Consider the following 21,107-nt stretch of genomic DNA (forward strand, 5'->3'; position numbering starts at 1 on the left):
AGATTAGGGGTTAATACTATTTATTATAGGGTTATTGAGGCGGGAGTGAGGCGGATTAGGGGTTAATAACTTTATTATAGTAGCGGTGCGGTCCAGTCGGCAGATTAGGGGTTAATAAGTGTAGGTAGGTGGCGGCGACGTTGGGGGGGGGCAGATTAGGGTTTAATAAATATAATATAGGGGTCAGCGATGTTAGGGGCAGCAGATTAGGGGTACATAGGGATAATGTAGGTTGCGGCGGTGTACGGAGCGGCAGATTAGGGGTTAAGAAATTTTATTAGAGTGGCGGCGGTGTGGGGGGGCCTCGGTTTAGGGGTACATAGGTAGTTTATGGGTGTTAGTGTACTTTAGAGCACAGTAGTTAAGAGATTTATAAACCGGCGTTAGCCCAGAAAGCTCTTAACTACTGACTTTTTTTCTGCGGCTGGAGTTTTGTCGTTAGATTTCTAATGCTCACTTCAGCCACGACTCTAAATACCGGAGTTAGAAAGATCCCATTGAAAAGATAGGATACGCAAATGGCGTAGGGGGATCTGCGGTATGGAAAAGTCGCGGCTGCAAAGTGAGCGTTAGACCCTTTCCTGACTGACTCCAAATACCAGAGGGCGGTAAAAACCAGCGTTAGGAGCCTCTAACGCTGGTTTTGACGGCTACCGCCAAACTCTAAATCTAGGCCTATATGTCTAGACTTAGGGCAAGAACACGTCTAAGGGAAATAGAACTTTCCAATTGTCTCAGGAACACATATAATGCCTATATAATGGCTCCCACATCGATCAATTGGCAGAAATATACCAAAGCGAAACAGGAGTGGGACTCAGTTAGTCTGCAGAAAGCAACTCGTCAAGATTTACATCAAATAACTATTTATCATAGATATGGCAGTAAAATTGGTAAGCTTCTAGCTAATTGCGTTAAAGTATGTAAATCTCAGAAAACCATCAAGTCTGCTATAGTAGATGGTACTCTGGTCACTGAAGCAGAAGCAATCAAAAAAGGCTTCGTTAGCTTTTTTAAAAAATTGTACTCTGCCCCACAGATACATAGTCAAAATAAAGATTGGTTTTGGGGACAAATTTCTCTCCCAAAACTAACTACAGATGAGGTAGACAACTTAAATTTAGCTATCACTTCGATAGAAATTTGCCAAGCAGTAGATCAATTAAAATTGGATAAAGCAGCTGGCCCTGATATGTTACCAGCCGAATTTTATAAAATTCTTAGAGAAGAGACAAACGCCCCACTGGTAAAGCTATTTAATGAGTATCTTTGTAATGGTGGGGTCCCCTCTTCCTACTTTGTAGCATCCAGAATTGTACTCGTTCCAAAAAAAGATAAAGACCCAGAAGCATTGGACTCATATCGTCCCATTTCACTGCTTAATGCAGACTATAAAATTTATACAGCAATTCTAGCAAATAGACTTAAGGGAATCCTCGGCTCTTTGATACATGTGGACCAGGTCGGTTTTATGTTACATCGGAATCCAACGGCTAGTATTCGTAAAATTTTACTTCTTTTAGATTTCTTTCGGCCAGAAAGCGTGAATAGGCGAGTAAATCCGGCGATTCTTTCGCTAGATGCCCAAAAGGCATTCGATTCGATTACCTGGGACCATCTTTTTTTTACTATGCGACAATTTGGTTTCAGAGGTAACTATTTAAATTGTATCAAAGCTTTATAATGCTTCTGCAGTGTTGTTGGTAAATGGCATACCCACAGAAACTTTTCACAGGCTGCCCGATTTCACCCCTCCTTTTCAATCTTGCAATCGAACCATTGGCAACTATGTTAAAAAAACATCTAGAAGGAATTTTGTTAGGAGATAAATATCTTAAATTACTACTATACGCAGATGATTTACTATTATTCCTTAACAACCCTGAATCTGAGATCCCTACCCTACTGGAAATAATTAATACATTTGGAACATTTTCGGGATATAAAATAAATGCAGCAAAATCAGATTTACTATGGATAACAAAATCTGCAAGTAGTGGCTATACCCCACCCTTTAAAGTCGCGGATTCACATATTACGTATTTGGGTATTAAGATTAGCACCGACCCGGCAGAGTGGTACTCTCTGAATTTTACTCCGCTGCTAAATAAAATACAGATAAAGCTTAGAAATTGGGCAAAATTTCCTCTGTCACTGACGGCAAAAAGTAACCTGATAAAAATGATTACTTTACCTAAATTGAAGTATTTAATGCAAAATATCCCAATTCCAATAACAAAATCTGATCTTAAGCGCTTAAATAGCTCTATCAGACTGTTTATTTGGGGTAGTGGCAAAAAGCGTATAGCTTTACAGAAGTTGTTACAGTTAAGACAATACGGGGGTCTAGCGCTACCAAATTTCTGTACCTATAATAAAATATGTCTGGCAAAGGTAGCTATGGACTGGCTTACTGGGGGAAACTACGTGGCGTCATTAGAAATAGAACAAAAACTAGTCTTGCAATATGACCTACAGGCCCTATTACATTGCCCGATTAAGAAATTACCACGCATGGCCAAAAATAAACCTACTTTGTTTCATATCATTAAAGCCTGGCAGGGTATTAGGACTAGTATGAACGATAACCCGCTGATCTCGAATCTAGTTCCTATCCCTGGGAACCCTTGCTTCCCATCAGGAATCAAGAGTCAAATGTTTAATAAATGGGCTATACTAGGACTCAAATATTTATCTCAGTTTAGGGATCCAGAAACTACCCGGGTATATACATTCACATCGCTTAGAGATCAGTTCCAACTTAACAATACAGAATTTTACGCATATCTACAAGTCCGCCATTGGTATAATGAAACCATCAAAAACTGCACCAAGGAGTGGGTACACCCGGGTATTAAAATGGGGCTTGCTCTTTTTAAGGCAGGTAAACGTTCAATTAGCTACTGATACCGGATGGTACAAACGGAGGCCGGTGAAATAAATATACTAGAGATATCTGCAAAGGGGGCTACAGATATCCAAAACGTGGAGCCATATAAAATAAAACAGAGTATAATTGCGGCAGAGCATGCAACTCTTTCCACATCATGGCGAGAATCACAGTTTAAAATTTTGAACCGCATGTATATACCACCGGCTAGCTTAAATAGATGGTACGGAAATGTTTCAAATTTGTGCCCTCGATGTAGTTCCATCAATGCCGACCTGGTTCACATGTTCTGGAGCTGCCCCAAGATCCAGCAATTTTGGCAGCGAGTACAGTTCTGGATGAATAGATTATTGAATACACAGATACTCATAGAGTTACAGCATATTTTCTTTCTGATTAATTTGAGAGATCTTGGGGAATACGTCTACAATATTGATTTCATTAATACAGCAATTCTGGGAGGCAGATATCTTATCCTAAAAAATTGGAAAACCACAAGGGAACCTACAATTAATAATCTAACTTTCTTACTTCATTCACAATATCAAATAGAACAAATTGACAGGGAATTAATCATCAACAAAAATTCGAACACAAATGGCTAGAATTTATCAGGAGATATAGAAATAATATATAACTACAATCAAAATCCTCCTCTGTGTTTTGTTCTTCTCTTTCTCTTTTTTTTTTCTCTCCTTCCCCCTGATCATCGTGCCCTAACCCCCCCCCCTTTTCTTATTAAGGACGGTTTACAGACTATGGTATAGTATAGGTAAGACTAGTGAAACGCTAAGTCAATCTTTGGTAGTAACTTTAGTTTAAATATATAAGAATTTTTATTTTTTCATTTTCTATTGCCTTCTGAATTTAATGTCTAGAAAATGTTGAGGCTCTTTTCTTTTTTATCAGGATTGTGTTCTACATGAATAGAACTAATATTATGTATAGTAGTAGAAATAAAGTACTGCTAAGCTAATTATATAATAAGAGACATGGATGACAATGTTCTGTAATTTATTATTATGTTTATGTGGAAACAACATGTATACTTTGTTTATGTCTTGTGAACCTCAAACAATAAAAACAAAATTTAAGTAGAAAGCATATGCTCAAACAGAAGAGCCTGTAAAGCCTTCAGAATCAAATTAAGACTCCAAAGAGGAGAAATTGACTTAATGACAGGCTTGATACGAACCAAAGCCTGAACAAAACAAAGAATATTAGAAAGATTTAGCAATTCTTACTGTGAAACAGCACAGGAAAAGCAGAGATTTGTCCTTTCAAGGAACATGCAGACAAAACCTTATGAAGAAACTATAAAATCCTAGGAATTCTAAAAGAATGCCAAGAGAATTCATAAGAAGAGCATCATGAGATGTAAATCTTCCAAACTCGATAATAAATCCTATTAGACACAGATTTACGAGCCTGCAACATAGTATTACTTACTGAGTCAGAGAAACTCCTATGACTAAGTACTAAGCATTACATTTTCATACCATCAAATTAATAATTTGAATTCCTGATGAAAAAAATGAAAGTTAAGATTTAAGGTATAGATATAATGGAAGTAACCAAGATTGGCAACTGAACATCCGAACAAAAACTATATACCAAAACCTGTGTGGCCATGCTAAAGCCACCAGCTACACCAAAGATTGCTCTCTGATGATTTTGAAAATCACTTTTAAAAGAAGAACCAGAGATGAAAAAATATAGGCAGACTGATAATTCCAAAGAAGTGTCAATGCATACACTACTTCCCCCTGAGGATCCCCGAACCTAAATAGGCCCCTGGGAAGTTCCTTGTTTAGATGAGATGCCAACAGATCTATTACTGGAAGCCCTCACATCTGAAAAATTGAAAAACATATCTGGGTAAAAAGACCATTCTCCCGGATGTAAAGCTTGATTAACAGAGATAATCCGCTTCCCAATGTCTATACCTGGGAAAAAACCCACAGAAATTAGATAGGAGCTGAATTTAGCCCAAGCAAATATCCAAGATATTTCTGTCACAGCCTAAGAACTGATAGTCCCACCCTGATAATTGACATACGCCACAGTTGGGACAATGTCTGTCTGAAAACAATAAACGTCTCTTTTTCAAAAAGAAACCAAACTGAAGAACTCTGAGAATGCACGGAGTTCCAAAAATATGAAATGGTAATCTCGCCTCTTGAGATTTCCAAACCCCTTGTGCTGACAGAGTTCCTCAGACAGCCTCCCAACCTAAAAGACTTGCATCTGCAGATCATGGTCCAGGTTGAAAGAACCGAAGAGACCTATAGAACTAAATGATGGTGATCTTAACCACCGAATCAAAGATAGTTAAACATTAGGGTTCAAAGATATAAAAAGTGATATCCTAGAATCCCTGCACCGTTATTCAGCATAAGAAAACTGGAAAGGTTTCCTAAATGAGCAAAGGGAATCGAATCCAATGCTGCAGCCATGAAACCTAAAACTTCCATGCATATATAGCAACTTGAAGGAAATAATAGAGACTGAAAATTCCGACAAACGGAACCCAATAAACTTGTCACTTGTCTGTTAGAGACAAAAACATTGACACAATTTATCTGGAAACCTAAAAAAAAAGGTGACCCTTGTGTGAGGAATCAAGGAGCTTTTGATAAGAAGATCTTCTAACCATGTCTTGAAGAGACAACAAAGTTGAATCATATGAGATTCCACAGAATGAAAAGACTGAACCAGTACCACCATACCGTCCAAATAAGGAACACTGAGAACCTTAGAAAAGATTCTTAGAGCTGTCGCTAGACCAGAAGGAAAAGCAACAAATTGGTAATACTTGTCAAAAAAAGAGAATCTCAGAAAATAAAATAATCTGAATGAAAACAGAAAATGAAGATATGCATCTATTGTATCTATTGTAAACAAATAATGCCATCACTGACCAAAAAGGCAGAATAGACCATATAAACTCCATTCTAAAAGATGGTACACTTATATGACAATTCAAAAAGATTTTCTATCTTTGGAACAATGAATAGTCTTGAATAAAACCCCAAAACCCAGTTCCTAGAAATGGAACTGGAATAAATACCCCAGAAGACTCCAGGTCTGAGCAGCGCTTGAGCCCCAACGGGTGACCAGCCGCGCTTCACCAGTACCCAAAACATATAGGTCTGAATAACCTTCAGGAAAGTGTTAGTCTTACTGAAATAGCTGGAATACGATAGAGAAAAAAGACTTCTTACAGATGGTTTTACTCTGAATCCTATTCTGTACCCAAAGTCTAAGAAGTTTGGACCGAATAGAACCAAACAAATTTCAAAAAAGTCTCAACCTGCCCCTTACCAGCCAAGCTGGAATAAGAACCGCACCTACATGCAAATTTGGGGAGCTGACTTAAAAAAGGCTTAATTGAATGATGAAAAAAACTTCCAATTATAAACATGTTACTTGGGGAAGAATTCAGGACTCCATTCTTTAGTAAGAACAGAAAATGAATATAAGCTTAAAGTTTTAGTCTTAGAACTCAATCTTGAAGCCCATAGTAACAGTTAAAGAATTTAATCCAATTATGAACCAAATAATTGATTATTTTGGAAAAAAAGAAATATGGATTTTAGAAATCAAATTAACATTCCAAGATTGAAATCACAAAGTTCTTCTAGCTAAAATAGCTAAAGACATAGATTAAACCTCATTTGCAAAAATATTTAATAAAATGACAACACAAATGAAATTATTAGCATGTTAATTAAGTTAAAGGACCAGTCAACACACTGGACTTGCACAATCAACAAATGCAAGAAAACAAGACAATGCAATAGCACTTAGTCTGAACCTCAAATGAGTAGTAGATTTTGTCCTTTTAACAATGCTAAACAAATCATAATCCGATACTTGATCTTAAAGTATCCAACCAGAAAGATGAAGCAATTGCAACATCAGCCAAATAAATTACAGGTCTAAGAAAAGTACCTGAAAATAATTTTCCTTAAATAAGATATAACCATCTGAAGGAAAAAAAATAAAAATACTATTTGCTATAAGAATAATAGTATATTTAGCAGGAGTAGAGATAGCCCCATTAACTTGGGGAATCTTTCCTCAAAACTAACTGCCGGCAAAGAATACAATTTAAAAACCTTAAATAAGGACAAAAAGAAAATTCTCAGCCTATTCCATTCCCTAGTATCAGGAACTGGAAAAAACCTCTGAAGAAATCACAGAAGATAAATAAGCAGAATATAAATGTTAGCTAGTCTTTAAAATCCAAAGAACTAGTTACTTCAATATCCAAAATAATCAACACCTTTTGAACAAAGAACAAATGTACTCTATTAAAAAATAAAAAAGTAGATTTGTTAGTGTCAATATCTGATGAAGAAAAATTCTGAATGAGAAAAAAACACCATCAAAGAAGGATAATTCAATATGTTGTTGGTCATTTGAAACTTCATCAACTAAAAAAGAAGTTTGAAAAAGACCTAAAAATTTATTAGAAGGCGGAATATCAGACAAAGCCTTTAAAATAGAATCAGAAAAAAATTCTTAGAAATTTCTAAGTATATCTTGTACATAAGATGTAAAAAGAATAGCAATATATAAAGCATAAATACTAATGGATTCTGCATGTAAAAGTTTATCATGATAACTTATTACAAACCATAGCTAAAGATAAACATTCATAACATTTAAAATAAATGAACTTAGCTTTGGTAGGACTGATCTCAGTCAACAGGAATCCCTCAGCATGTTCTGATCCAGGAACAGTGAATGGAAAATCTTGCAATATGTAATAGAAAAAACAACATATAAAGCAAAATGATCAAATTCCTTAAATGACAGTTTCAGGAATGGGAAAAAATGCAAAACAAACAAGCTTCTAGCAACCAGAAGCAACAAAAAAGTGAGATTTAAATAATGTGAGAAAAAGTGAACAAGTATGATGTCCACATTTTTGGCACCAAGTATGACACCCACATTATTGGCGCCAAGCACAACGCCCATATTTTTTGACGCCAAGTATGACGCCACGTCCTCTGACGCCGAAAACGACGCCCACATTTTTTGGCGCAAAAAAACATCTGAACACACATGCGTCAAAAAATGACGTAACAATGAACAAACTTCTGGTGTCAACTACGGCGCCGGAAATGACAACATTTTGTGCCAAAAAAGTTTGCGCCAAGAATGACGCAATAAATTGAAGCATTTTCTGCCCCCGTGAGCCTAACAGCCCGCAGGGAAAAAAGTCAATTGAAAATTTTCAAGGTGAGAAAAAAATATTAATTCATATGCATTATCCCAAATAATGAAACTGACAGTCTGAATGAAGGAATACTGATTATCCTGAATCATGGCAAATATAAGTTTAAACACATATATTTAGAACTTTACATATAAAGTGCCCAACCATAGCTTAGAGTGTCACAAAAAATAGGACTTACTTACCCCAGGACACTCATCTACATATAGTAGATAGCCAAACCAGTACTGAAACGAGAATCAGTAGAGGTAATGGTATATAAGAGTATATCGTCGATCTGAAAAGGGAGGTAGGAGAAGAAATCTCTACGACCGATAACAGAGAACCTATGAAATAGATCCCCTAGAGGAAGACCATTGTATTCAAATAGGCAATACTCTCTTCACATCCCTCTGACATTCACTGCACTCTGAGGAAAACCGGGCTCCAGCCTGCTGCAAAGCGCATATCAACGTAGAATCTAGCACAAACTTACTTCACCACCTCCATGGGAGGCAAAGTTTGTAAAACTGAATTGTGGGTGTGGTGAAGGGTGTATTTATAGGCATTTTAAGGTTTGGGAAACTTTGCCCCTCCTGGTAGGAATGTATATCCCATACGTCACTAGCTCATGGACTCTTGCTAATTACATGAAAGAAACAACCTTATAGAGGGATACCTATCTTGCATACCCCTACCAGCCGACTATGACATCACACAGCGCACCTAGGCACCAGCGAGTGGCGTGAACAACTACCCCGCCTATAGGTCGCATCCAGCTGTACACATAACAATTGTCGCTAAACCTACAATAAATCAGATACCAGCATAACATTTGCACCCATTGCCGAGATCCCCTATCCAGATGCCTATCTTGCTCTAGGATGGCACCACAGGCCCACGACTAACTGGAATTGACATACAGGCTAAACCTAGACCCTCTCGGGGCCCTGGGGCCTACATCCGCCAAACTCTACTGCATGACTGGACTTTATAAAGGTCTCCACAATTAAAGCAGCAGTACTTGTTCTGAAACTGTGACCAACTCCAGACCTTCTCACGCTCCCCCATATACTTGCCCCTAGTGGGTAATATCCACATAAATTTTCCTTCTATCGCCCTATATGAGTATGTCCCTCTGAGAAAGCCTGGCAGTATAGGCTCTGAATATACTTTCTGCAGGTAAATACTATGAGGCCAATTTATTAAAGGTCTTGCGGACCTGATCCGACAGTGCGGATCAGGTCCGCAAGACCTCGCTGAATGCGGAGAGCAAAACGCTCTCCGTATTCAGCATTGCACCAGCAGCTCACAAGAGCTGCTGGTGCAACGCCGCCCCCTGCAGATTTGCGGCCAATGGGCCGCCAGCAGGGGGTGTCAATCAACCCGATCGTACTCGATTGGGTTGAATTGTGGCGATTCCTGTCCGCCACATCAGAGCAGGCGGACAGGGTTATGGAGCAGCGGTCTTTAGATCGCTGCTTCATAACTGCTGTTTCTGGCGAGTCTGAAGACTCGCCAGAAACACGGCCCTTCAAGCTCCATTCGGAGCTTGATTGATAGGCCTCTATATATAAAAGCATGGACTAATAACTGACACATGCCTTAACCCATCAGCCCTGCCATATAGTGCTCACCACAACACAATACAGTCTCTTTACTGAACTCAGTGAGCTATCAGAACAACTTACTAATTTTTCTAACTTCCTCAGGCTTTTAGGAAAAAACAGAAAAATGCCTCCACTCCGAAAAATGCACGGTCGTTGACCATTTTCAACATCAGACTATACCTGCCCATAGCTCCTCAGAAGATGAAAGCCAGGAAAACACTGTCTATTTGGACTCACAAGTCAACTCCGCGTTAAAACTCCACTCTTCTCAGTCGTTAAAGAGTGACCTCCCATCTAACAACGTAATGGATTCCTTGAAAATGCTCCTAGCAACACATCATGACTCACTATCCAAAAAATTTGACAAGTTCCATGCAGACCTCAAAAGAGACATTGCTGCTATTGGCGAAAGAACAGATACTCTTGAACACAAGCAGGAAGATTTAATAGTAGACCATACTAACCTGCTAAGCTACTCCCAAAATTTAGCCACTCAAATCTCAGATCTGAAATTAGCTGACTTGGAAGATAGATCTTGGCGTAACAACGTGAGGATTAGGGGCATCCCTGAAACAGTAGTTCCTCAAAATCTAGGAGATTATCTGCAAGAGATCTTTACTTCAATCCTGGGACTCGCCACTAACAGAGAGGCTCTGATAGACAGAGCACACAGAGCTCTGAGACCGAGAACCCTAGATGTAGATGAAGAAAAATCCAGAGATTTAATAATATGCCTTCACTATTACACTTACCGAGAGAAACTACTTCGGGCAATAGCAAAAGAAGGAACCCTGACAGATAGGTTTGCAGGTCTACAAATCTTTACCGATCTGTCACCTCACACTCTCCAACTATGAAGGAACTTTCAATTCTGTACAAAGATTCTAAGAGATAGAGGCATAAAGTATCACTGGGGCTTTCCAGTTCACCTGTTTATAACAAAGGACAGCCAACAATATGTGGCATCTAAAATTCAACAGGCCAGCGAACTTTTACAAAGATGGGACCTCATCTCAGAGACTCCCTCAGCATCCACCAGTTCATCCTCAACTCAGATGTTGAGACCCTCAGCACTTCAGTGGCAACCATTGACACAGAGACCTCCACAAAATCACAAGAGACATTCCTCTACAGCTATTCCTGCCTCCTCACTTCTGATGAAACAAGCATGATCTAATCTGTTTATTGTATTATGTGTCTGTTTTCTCTGTCACCTTCTTCCCTACATGTTTCAAGAACATGGAAAGTGACTAGCAGGCAACAGTTCTCCTAGTAAGATAAGAGACTTCTTCACTGAGACATGTGAGATCTGGACATATATCCAGAAACATACTGTATATTATCTAATTTGACTGTGTTAGTCTAAAGTTAGGCTTAATATGTTATTGATTTATAAGTTCACTGTTTTCCATTGTGATTTATAAGGTTCCCCCCTTTAACTAAAATACATGACTCTTATTGTTAATATTGTTTATCTGGGATCCTTATCTCCTACTTTTCCTATACTACCTAGAATCTAACATGTTTGATAACAACTTTATCTTAAAATGTAGAACTTTAATATATATAACACATTGAGTGAGGCTGCCCTTAAGGCCTCACTCAATACCTCTAAGCCAGGGGCTGACAGTGGCTTCTCATGCCACCTCTCCCCCACACATTTTGAGTTGTGCCCTCTTGGTATGTTTACCCTGAGGTCACTCACATTGAAAGTGATAGTACTGCACTTTTTTACCCCTCCCCTAACCTTAATCCACACAGACAACCCAGTCGCCTAAGGTGAATTGCTAGATACCCAACCCAGACTTCATCTTAACCTTCACCCCTTTCTTGCAAAACCAAACCATTCACTTACCCCCCTCCCTCCTTCCCTAACCCTTTTGCACAACAAACACCTCCCATCATCTCAATAATTCAATTTTTACCTATCAGTAGGACTGATTAACGGTCCGTATATAAAGTAGCGTGATTGCCCTCAAAATCTCTACACTTAATACACAGGGCCTTAACTCCCCTACTAAAAGAAGCCTGTTACTCTGCTATCTCCTCCACCATAATGTTAATGTTGCCTTTTTGCAGGAAACCCATTGGCACGGAGGTTTCAGATTCCTCAGTAACTCGTCATACTTCCTGATATGTGAGTCTGCTTCTTACACAGAAAAAAAGAGAGGTGTGGCGGTCCTGGTCCACAGAGCAATTAAATGCGACATTGAATACCTGGAAAAAGACCCTGATAGCAGATACTTTATTCTAGTATGTAAATTGAATGAGATTCTGTGTACTCTTGTTTCTATCTACACTCCCAACACTGGACAAATTCCTTTCCTGCGCTCATTACTGGAACGCATAGAACAACTGAAACAAGGACACTTACTAATTGGGGGAGACTTTAACCTAGTATGGGATCCTTCCCTTGATAAAAAGACCCCTGGGGACCGCACCCATGGACCGTAGCATGTCCTCCCTATCGACTGCCTTTAAGAAAGTAATATTCCAATATAATCTATATGATGTCTGGAGATGCCTATCCTTAAACGAAAGGGACTATACCTTTTCCTCCAGACTTCATAATTCCTACTCTCGCATTGATTTTCTTTTCTGTGACAGCTGGTGCCTTGATTCCTTTACAAACACTTGCATTAGAACGTGTTCTTGGTCGGATCATGACCTAGTTTGCACGGAATTTTCACTGCTACAGACTTCTGAAAACCGCCCAACCTGGAAACTCCCTGAGAGGTTCCTTTCTGACATAGAAATCCCTGAAATTGCTTAAGTCATACGTAACTTTTTCTCCCTGAATGACACCAGGGAATCTAGCCTCGCTATGATATGAGCTGCGTTTAAAGCTTACATTAGAGGCCACTTCATTTCTAAAGCGGCCCAAATAAAAAAAAAAACTACAGGGGGGTGGAGCCGAGTGCCGAAGCGGCAGGACGTGCTTTGGAAGAGCTCCTCACTATAATCATTATTTAATGGCTAATTCACCACTTTTATGGAAGCTGGTGCACATCAAAAATCCTGAGGCTATGTGGGAGCTTGACTGTTAAGCATTTTCCTGACCTATGCTCTTTGGCACACTTGAACAGCTACGGAGAGACATTCTTTGCAGTGAGGCCTATGAGACTCGATTGTGACCCGGAGCCTGCTAAAGCTTATTCTAGCGTGTCATTCTTAACGGCCTAGGATACGATATGGAGAGCATTTCAAGGACACTACACACTCTATTAGTGGACTTTGAAAGGAATATGCTCCTGATTTTTGGTGATTTACAGACACAAACGATAGGTGACGATAATCAGCCTGACTTTTTGACAACTACCCTACAGAACTGCAGCTTACGGAGCAACAAAAGCTAACTGATGTGAATTGTCCGGAAACGCTGCCAGATCATGTTTTACAAGATGCAGCCGATCTTCAGAGCCAGATCTGTGAACGCCCAACATGTGGAGTGGAGAAACGGGGGATCTCACAGCGTGATTACAAAGGCAACCTAAAGATGGATGAGTCTTCCATTTTGAGGATGGTAGTGATGGGCCCTAGCTGCCTGACCTCATATTGGCAATGGCTTGTCTGGCTCGATCCTATGGAGGAGATTTCTAAGTCCCTGCCCGACACAGTGAGCATTGACTTTGCAGCTCCCCTAATAGACACGCTCCTACAAGGTGTTGACAACTTGGACCCCCGTGAATTGACACCACCCTACACGACTTATCTGAGAAATGGGTTCGTCAGTACAGGAGTGGGGTAGAGGATGCCTGCTACTACCGGTCGGCCACAATGTCCCCCTACCGTTAGGCAGTAATGTGCTCATGTATTTTCCCGCTGCTCATCATAGTCGTTCTAGCTGGAACTTTCCAAGAGGACAGTAATGTCGAATTCTCCTAGACTCAGAAAAACATGTGGGACAATTAACGTGTTTATGGTGGGGTATCCTGCTTCTGTTGTATTTTGTGTCCCAACCAGTAAGATATATACACATGGCCCATTGTCTAGTTTAAAGGTTATTCTTAAATGCAGTTTAATGTTTAATAGGAATATTGTATTTTTTTATTTTTTATTATACATGCCCACAGTTTGGCATATAAAATTTTTATTTACTATATATGTAGGCTTTACATACAGGGTACTTGTAACTATATTGGTTCACTGTACATATGTAGCATTTAGAAGTCCATATACACAACCTTATATTTGTACTCCCCATATTTATGGTTAAATATTTAGGTTTAGGCTGATTGTTGTTAGATAATTGCATATTGAACAGTATTAGGTATTTCTTTTTTCATTTCTTAGTTTGACATGCTGAGAAATCATTATTGGGGCGAACTATAAATCTCCATTATACTTTTCTATATAATCTTTATACATATATACTGGATATGTCCACTAGATGGGAGTACAACTAAAATTTTAAACTTGCTAGTGAACTAGGTCTCTTTTCATCTGTTTATATTGTTCGCAGTGATATAACTAGGACCGTGAAATTGACTATGATGTCACAGCTATGTTTGGCTGTTTTGTCTTACTCTCATATAGCAATATATGTGTTAGGATGTAACAATGGGATATAAGGACAGTCCTCTGAGAAAAGTTTGCAATAACTATGTGACTATATGTGTTTATTCTTAATAGTTAAGTGAAGTTAAAGCATAGTCTGTGTACTAATATGGATATGAGCTTCTAGATCAACTACTCTGTTTAGCTTAAGTTGTAATACTACACTTATATCTTATATTAATAACTGTTTTTATATACTCGAGCATTTCCCAATCAAGCTAACATGCGTGATATACTTTAGGACTATATATATGAGACATAGATAGGAAATATATTAAGCTATTTTTGTCAGTTGTAGACTCCCTTCCCTTACAGTTTCATTTGACAAATTTTATTCCTTAAGCCGTTAAGCTCCGTATTCCCCCCCTAAGGGTTCTCCCTTAGTTTTTGTTTACTAATGTAAACTAAGGAACGCAGATTCCATCGCATTTTCCTATTCTTTATCATATGTTTGATATATTACAGCGGCCCATAATATTTCCCCTCCTATCAAAGAAAAAAATGAGGAAGAAACCAATGACACATTTTTTTTTCAATACAACCCTCTCTGTGGCCTAGATTTAGAGTTTGGCGTTAGCCGTGAAAACCAGCGTTAGAGGCTCCTAACGCTGGTTTTAGGCTACCGCCGGTATTTGGAGTCACTCAAAATAGGGTCTAACGCTCACTTTTCAGCCGCGACTTTTCCATACCGCAGATCCCCTTACGTAAATTGCGTATCCTATCTTTTCAATGGGATTTATCTAACTCCGGTATTTAGAGTCGTTTCTGAAGTGAGCGTTAGACATCTAACGACAAAACTCCAGCCGCAGGAAAAGTCAGTAGTTAACCCCTTAATGACCACAATGTACCATGTATGTCACTGGTCGTTAAGGGTTTTTTCAGGACATAATAGCACAAGTCTAGCAAGAACACGCTATTAATGCCCTCCCTCCAGCAGGCTTTGTGGAATAGAGCAGTCTCAATGCTGGTGGCAAGACCGCGCTATAAAACAATCAAGTCCCAAAAAAAGGCCAGTGACATACAGGGTACGTCGCTGGTCCTTAAGGGGTTAAGAGCTTTCTGGGCTAACGCCGGTTTATAAAGCTCTTAACTACTGTACTCTAAAGTACACTAACACCCATAAACTACCTATGTACCCCTAAACCGAGGTCCCCCCACATCGCCGACACTCGAAAAACATTTTTTAACCCCTAATCTGCCGACCGCCACCTACGTTATCCTTATGTACCCCTAATCTGCTGCCCCTAACACCGCCGACCCCTGTATTATATTTATTAACCCCTAATCTGCCCCCCTCAACGTCGCCTCCATCTGCCTACACTTATTAGCCCCTAATCTGCCGACCGCAAAGCGCCGCCACCTACGTTATCCTTATGTACCCCTAATCTGCTGCCCCTAACACCGCCGACCCCTAGATTATATTTATTAACCCCTAATATGCCCCCCACAACGTCGCCTCCACCTGCCTACACTTATTAACCCCTAATCTGCCGACCGGACCAGGCGCTACTATAATAAAGTTATTAACCCCTAATCCGCCTCACTAACCCTATAATAAATAGTATTAACCCCTAATCTGCCCTCCCTAACATCGCCGACACCTAACTTCAATTATTAACCCCTAATCTGCCGACCGAATCTCGCCGCTATTCTAATAAATGTATTAACCCCTAAAGCTAAGTCTAACCCTAACACTAACACCCCCCTAAGTTAAATATAATTTTAATCTAACGAAATTAATTAACTCTTATTAAATAAATTATTCCTATTTAAAGCTAAATACTTACCTGTAAAATAAATCCTAATATAGCTACAATATAAATTATAATTATATTAGAGCTATTTTAGGATTTATATTTATTTTACAGGTAACTTTGTATTTATTTTAACCAGGTACAATAGCTATTAAATAGTTAAGAACTATTTAATAGCTAAAATAGTTAAAATAATTACAAAATTACCTGTAAAATAAATCCTAACCTAAGTTACAAATAAACCTAACACTAGACTATCAATAAATTAATTAAATAAACTACCTACAATTACCTACAATTAACCTAACACTACACTATCAATAAATTAATTAAATACAATTGCTACAAATAAATACAATTAAATAAACTAGCTAAAGTACAAAAAATAAAAAAGAACTAAGTTACAAAAAATAAAAAAATATTTACAAACATAAGAAAAATATTACAACAATTTTAAACTAATTACACCTACTCTAAGCCCCCTAATAAAATAACAAAGCCCCCCAAAATAAAAAAATGCCCTACCCTATTCTAAATTACTAAAGTTCAAAGCTCTTTTACCTTACCAGCCCTGAACAGGGCACTTTGCGGGGCATGCCCCAAGAAATTCAGCTCTTTTGCCTGTAAAAAAAAACATACAATACCCAAGCCCCCCAACATTACAACCCACCACCCACATACCCCTAATCTAACCCAAACCCCCCTTAAATAAACCTAACACTAAGCCCCTGAAGATCATCCTACCTTGTCTTCACCATACCAGGTTCACCGATCGGTCCAGAAGAGCTCCTCCGATGTCCTGATCCAAGCCCAAGCGGGGGGCTGAAGAGGTCCATGATCCGGCTGAAGTCTTCATCCAAGCGGGCCAGAAGAGGTCTTCCATCCGATTGAAGTCTTCATCCAAGCGGCATCCATCCGGAGCGAAGCAGCAGCATCCTGAAGACCTCCACCGCGGAACATCCATCCTGGCCGACGACTGAACGACAAATGACGGTTCCTTTAAATGACGTCATCCAAGATGGCGTCCCTCGAATTCCGATTGGCTGATAGGATTCTATCAGCCAATCGGAATTAAGGTAGGAATATTCTGATTGGCTGATGGAATCAGCCAATCAGAATCAAGTTCAATCCGATTGGCTGATCCGATCAGCCAATCAGATTGAGCTCGCATTCTATTGGCTGTTCCGATTTGTAACTTAGGTTAGGATTTATTTTACAGGTAATTTTGTAATTATTTTAACTATTTTAGCTATTAAATAGTTCTTAACTATTTAATAGCTATTGTACCTGGTTAAAATAAATACAAAGTTACCTGTAAAATAAATAAAAAACCTAAAATAGCTCTAATATAATTATAATTTATATTGTAGCTATATTAGGGTTTATTTTACAGGTAAGTATTTAGCTTTAAATAGGAATAATTTATTTAATAAGAGTTAATTAATTTCGTTAGATGTAAATTATATTTAATTTAGGGGGGTGTTAGTGTTAGGGTTAGACTTAGCTTTAGGGGTTAATACATTTATTAGAATAGCGGCGAGATTCGGTCGGCAGATTAGGGGTTAATAATTGAAGTTAGGTGTCGGCGATGTTAGGGAGGGCAGATTAGGGGTTAATACTATTTATTATAGGGTTAGTGAGGCGGATTAGGGGTTAATAACTTTATTATAGTAGCGCTCAGGTCCGGTCGGCAGATTAGGGGTTAATAAGTGTAGGCAGGTGGAGGCGACGTTGTGGGGGGCAGATTAGGGGTTAATAAATATAATATAGGGTCGGCGGTGTTAGGGGCAGCAGATTAGGGGTACATAGGGATATTGTAAGTAGCGGCGGTTTACGGAGCGGCAGATTAGGGGTTAATAATAATATGCAGGGGTCAGCGATAGCGGGGGCGGCAGATTAGGGGTTAATAAGTGTAAGGTTAGGGGTGTTTAGACTCGGGGTACATGTTAGAGTGTTAAGTGCAGATGTAGGAAGGGTTACCGCATAGCAAACAATGGGGCTGCGTTAGGAGCTGAAAGCGGCTTTTTTGCAGGTGTTTGTTTTTTTTTCAGCTCAAACAGCCCCATTGTTTCCTATGGGAGAATCGTGCACGAGCAGGTTTTTGAGGCTGGCCGCGTCCGTAAGCAACTCTGGTATCGAGAGTTGAAGCTGCGTTAAAAATGCTCTACGCTCCTTTTTTGGAGCCTAACGCAGCCTTTATGTGGACTCTCGATACCAGAGTTATTTTTATGGTGCGGCCAGAAAAAAGCCGGCGTTAGTTTTTCAGGTCGTTACCGACAAAACTCCAAATCTAGGCCTGTGTTTGCAATTACACTTTATCTGGCTAGATTTTAAGTGAAACTATATTTTGTTCACTCATATGTCTTAAAATATTTGTATTGACCTACAAGAGTGGTTTTGAATGTAACTGGTTTATAATGTACTGTATACACTGTAATGTTTATTATACATTTCCTCAATAAAAAAAAAACTACAAATACCCAATAGCCAAACTCTATTCGGAGCTTAGACAGCTTGAGACTCTGGATAAACTCCACCTGACACCTCCAGTAGCTCAGAAAGTAGGGGCCATCCGGGAAGAAATTACTAAAAGACAAAAAAACGAGTACAAGACAATTTACTTAAGCTTAAACAACTCTACTACTACAAGGGAAATAAGGCAGATAGATTGCTAGCTAATAAACTTTTATACAAGACACAACAGAGACGTATATCTACCATTAAGACTTCCAAAGGGGCAGTTTACTCTCCTAAGGACATTGGCACAGCTTTCGCAGAATATTACTTTTCTTTATACAATTTGTGCAATTCCCTTGAGACCCCACGCACAGACTCTATAGCCATCCAGACGTTTCTGGATTCCCTCCAATTACCATCAGAGGTGATGAAAGACCTGGAACACCCCTTTTCAAGGTTGTGGTTAAATCCCTTAAAGCACACAAAGCCCCAGGCCCTGACAGCTTTCCGGCATTGTTCTACAAGACATATGCCCCATAACTTATTCCAATTCTCTTGAGATTCTATAATGAGATAGTAGATAATGGTCATTTCCCAAGTTAGTTTCTTGAAGGAAGTATCCTCACGATCTCTAAAGAAGGCAAGGCCTGACCCTAAGCGAGAGTTACAGGTCAATCTCACTTAAAAATTTTGACATCAAGATCAATGCGAAGATCTTAGTCAACAGGCTGACTACCCATATTCCATCCATAGTCCATCTGGATCTAGTGGGATTTGTTCTAGGCAGGCAGGGCTCTGATAACACCCACAGACTATTATATTTATTCATAAAAGCTGTGTATATGGGGGGGGGGCGGAGCCGGCAGGCATCCAAGATGGCTGCAAGTCGTTAGAGCTCCTCACGCAGAGATAAGGCTAATCGTGATAAAACAGGTTCTGTTCGAGCAAACTAGCTATTTGATCGTGCACCGGATTGCCAAAGTCCACAGGAACCAACCGGACAACTTTTTATCGAGAACCCAGGTCGCAACTCATGCAAGCCTTGAATCCTAATAGGAAGGCCCTCGCATCCACGCTACAACGGAGCGGACTCTCAAGGCTTAAACCACAGCTGGACGTTATATAACCCACAAGCACAGATAAAAGACCCGGCAATGTAATACCCTCGGGGCATAACTGAGAATCGGCAACACAGAGCAGATGGCCTAACGTGAGTACAACACAAGATCTGGTATTGCGATGCTGTGCAACACACACGCTATGTAAAGGCCTATACGCTGCTTGACCCCATACACACAGCGTCTCACATTACCTACAATGCCTGCATAACTTTATAGGAGACAACCCAGCACTCTCTACGCAAAACGGCAGGAAGGCTCAGATATAACTTCAATAGACCACCACTGCCGATACGATCTGTGCATAAATTTTTACATGCAGAGGGGTCTCGAGTGGACTTTAATTCAGCAAGGGGAAAACTCATTAATACAGCCCAAATTACTGTGATTATAACTACGCAGAACTTCTGACCAACTAACAGGGATAAGTACCGAAACAATAACCCACAATGGCACTACGCAAACCGCCCAAATCAGACAAACTTGTGAAAAACAATAGCACCACACAAAGTGCGGTCTCCACCTTCTTTAAGAATGCAGAGAAGAAGAAGTCCCCACAACACTCTTTAGCAGAGGAAGAGGATTTAGAGCAGTACTCTATCTCCCAGCCTGGCTCCCCTAAATCACCTTATTCAGCTACAGACAGAGATGTAGATCAACCTGCCACCATTAAAGATATAGCAATATTAATTGATCAAGTGAAAAGTTGCATTAAGCAGGAATGTGCTGACCTTAAAAAAGATATCACGGACCTGGGGGCCAGAGTCGAAGCACTAGAAGGCGAACACGAAGATATATGTATAAATATGACAGAGATCACCCATACAGTGTCCCAACATGATACACTCATTAAGGACCTAGAAAATAAGCTGGATGACCTCGAAAACAGAACGAGGCGCTGTAATCTTAGATTTAGAGGCATCCCAGAAGAGGTCGCAGGGGCAGAAATAAAAGATTTCCTACAGGGCATGTTTCATGGTATGCTCCTTTCATCTGATAACGAAGAAGATAAACACATCTCCCTTGAAAGGGCACACCGGTCCCTGAGACCAAAACCACAAGAAGATCAACCACCCAGGGACATCATAGTCTGTTTCCAAAGTTATCAGGATAAAGAAAAGATTCTATCTATTGCCAGGCGACAACCACACATAATTCACCAAGGATTGAAAATCCAAATATACCAAGACCTATCCTACCGCACATTACAACAGAGGAAAGCTTATAATGAGCTAACTGCCCACCTGAGAAACCTTAAGGTCCCATATAGATGGGGCTTTCCTGTATCCCTCATAGTCCAAAAGGAAGGACGCCGATACGAATGCAAGGACCCCCTAAACTCTTTACAATTCTGCAAACAATTAGGGGTTCCTGCCCTAACATCTGAAAGCTCAGAAAATGGGCGACTACATCAAGCTGTTATGCAGCTCCCTAAAGATCAACGTAAGAATTGGCAAACACCAGCAAAGAGACCCCCACGTAAATGCCAATTACCCA

The sequence above is a fragment of the Bombina bombina genome, chromosome 4 (genome assembly GCF_027579735.1).
Source record: "Bombina bombina isolate aBomBom1 chromosome 4, aBomBom1.pri, whole genome shotgun sequence".
Lineage (NCBI taxonomy): Eukaryota > Metazoa > Chordata > Amphibia > Anura > Bombinatoridae > Bombina > Bombina bombina.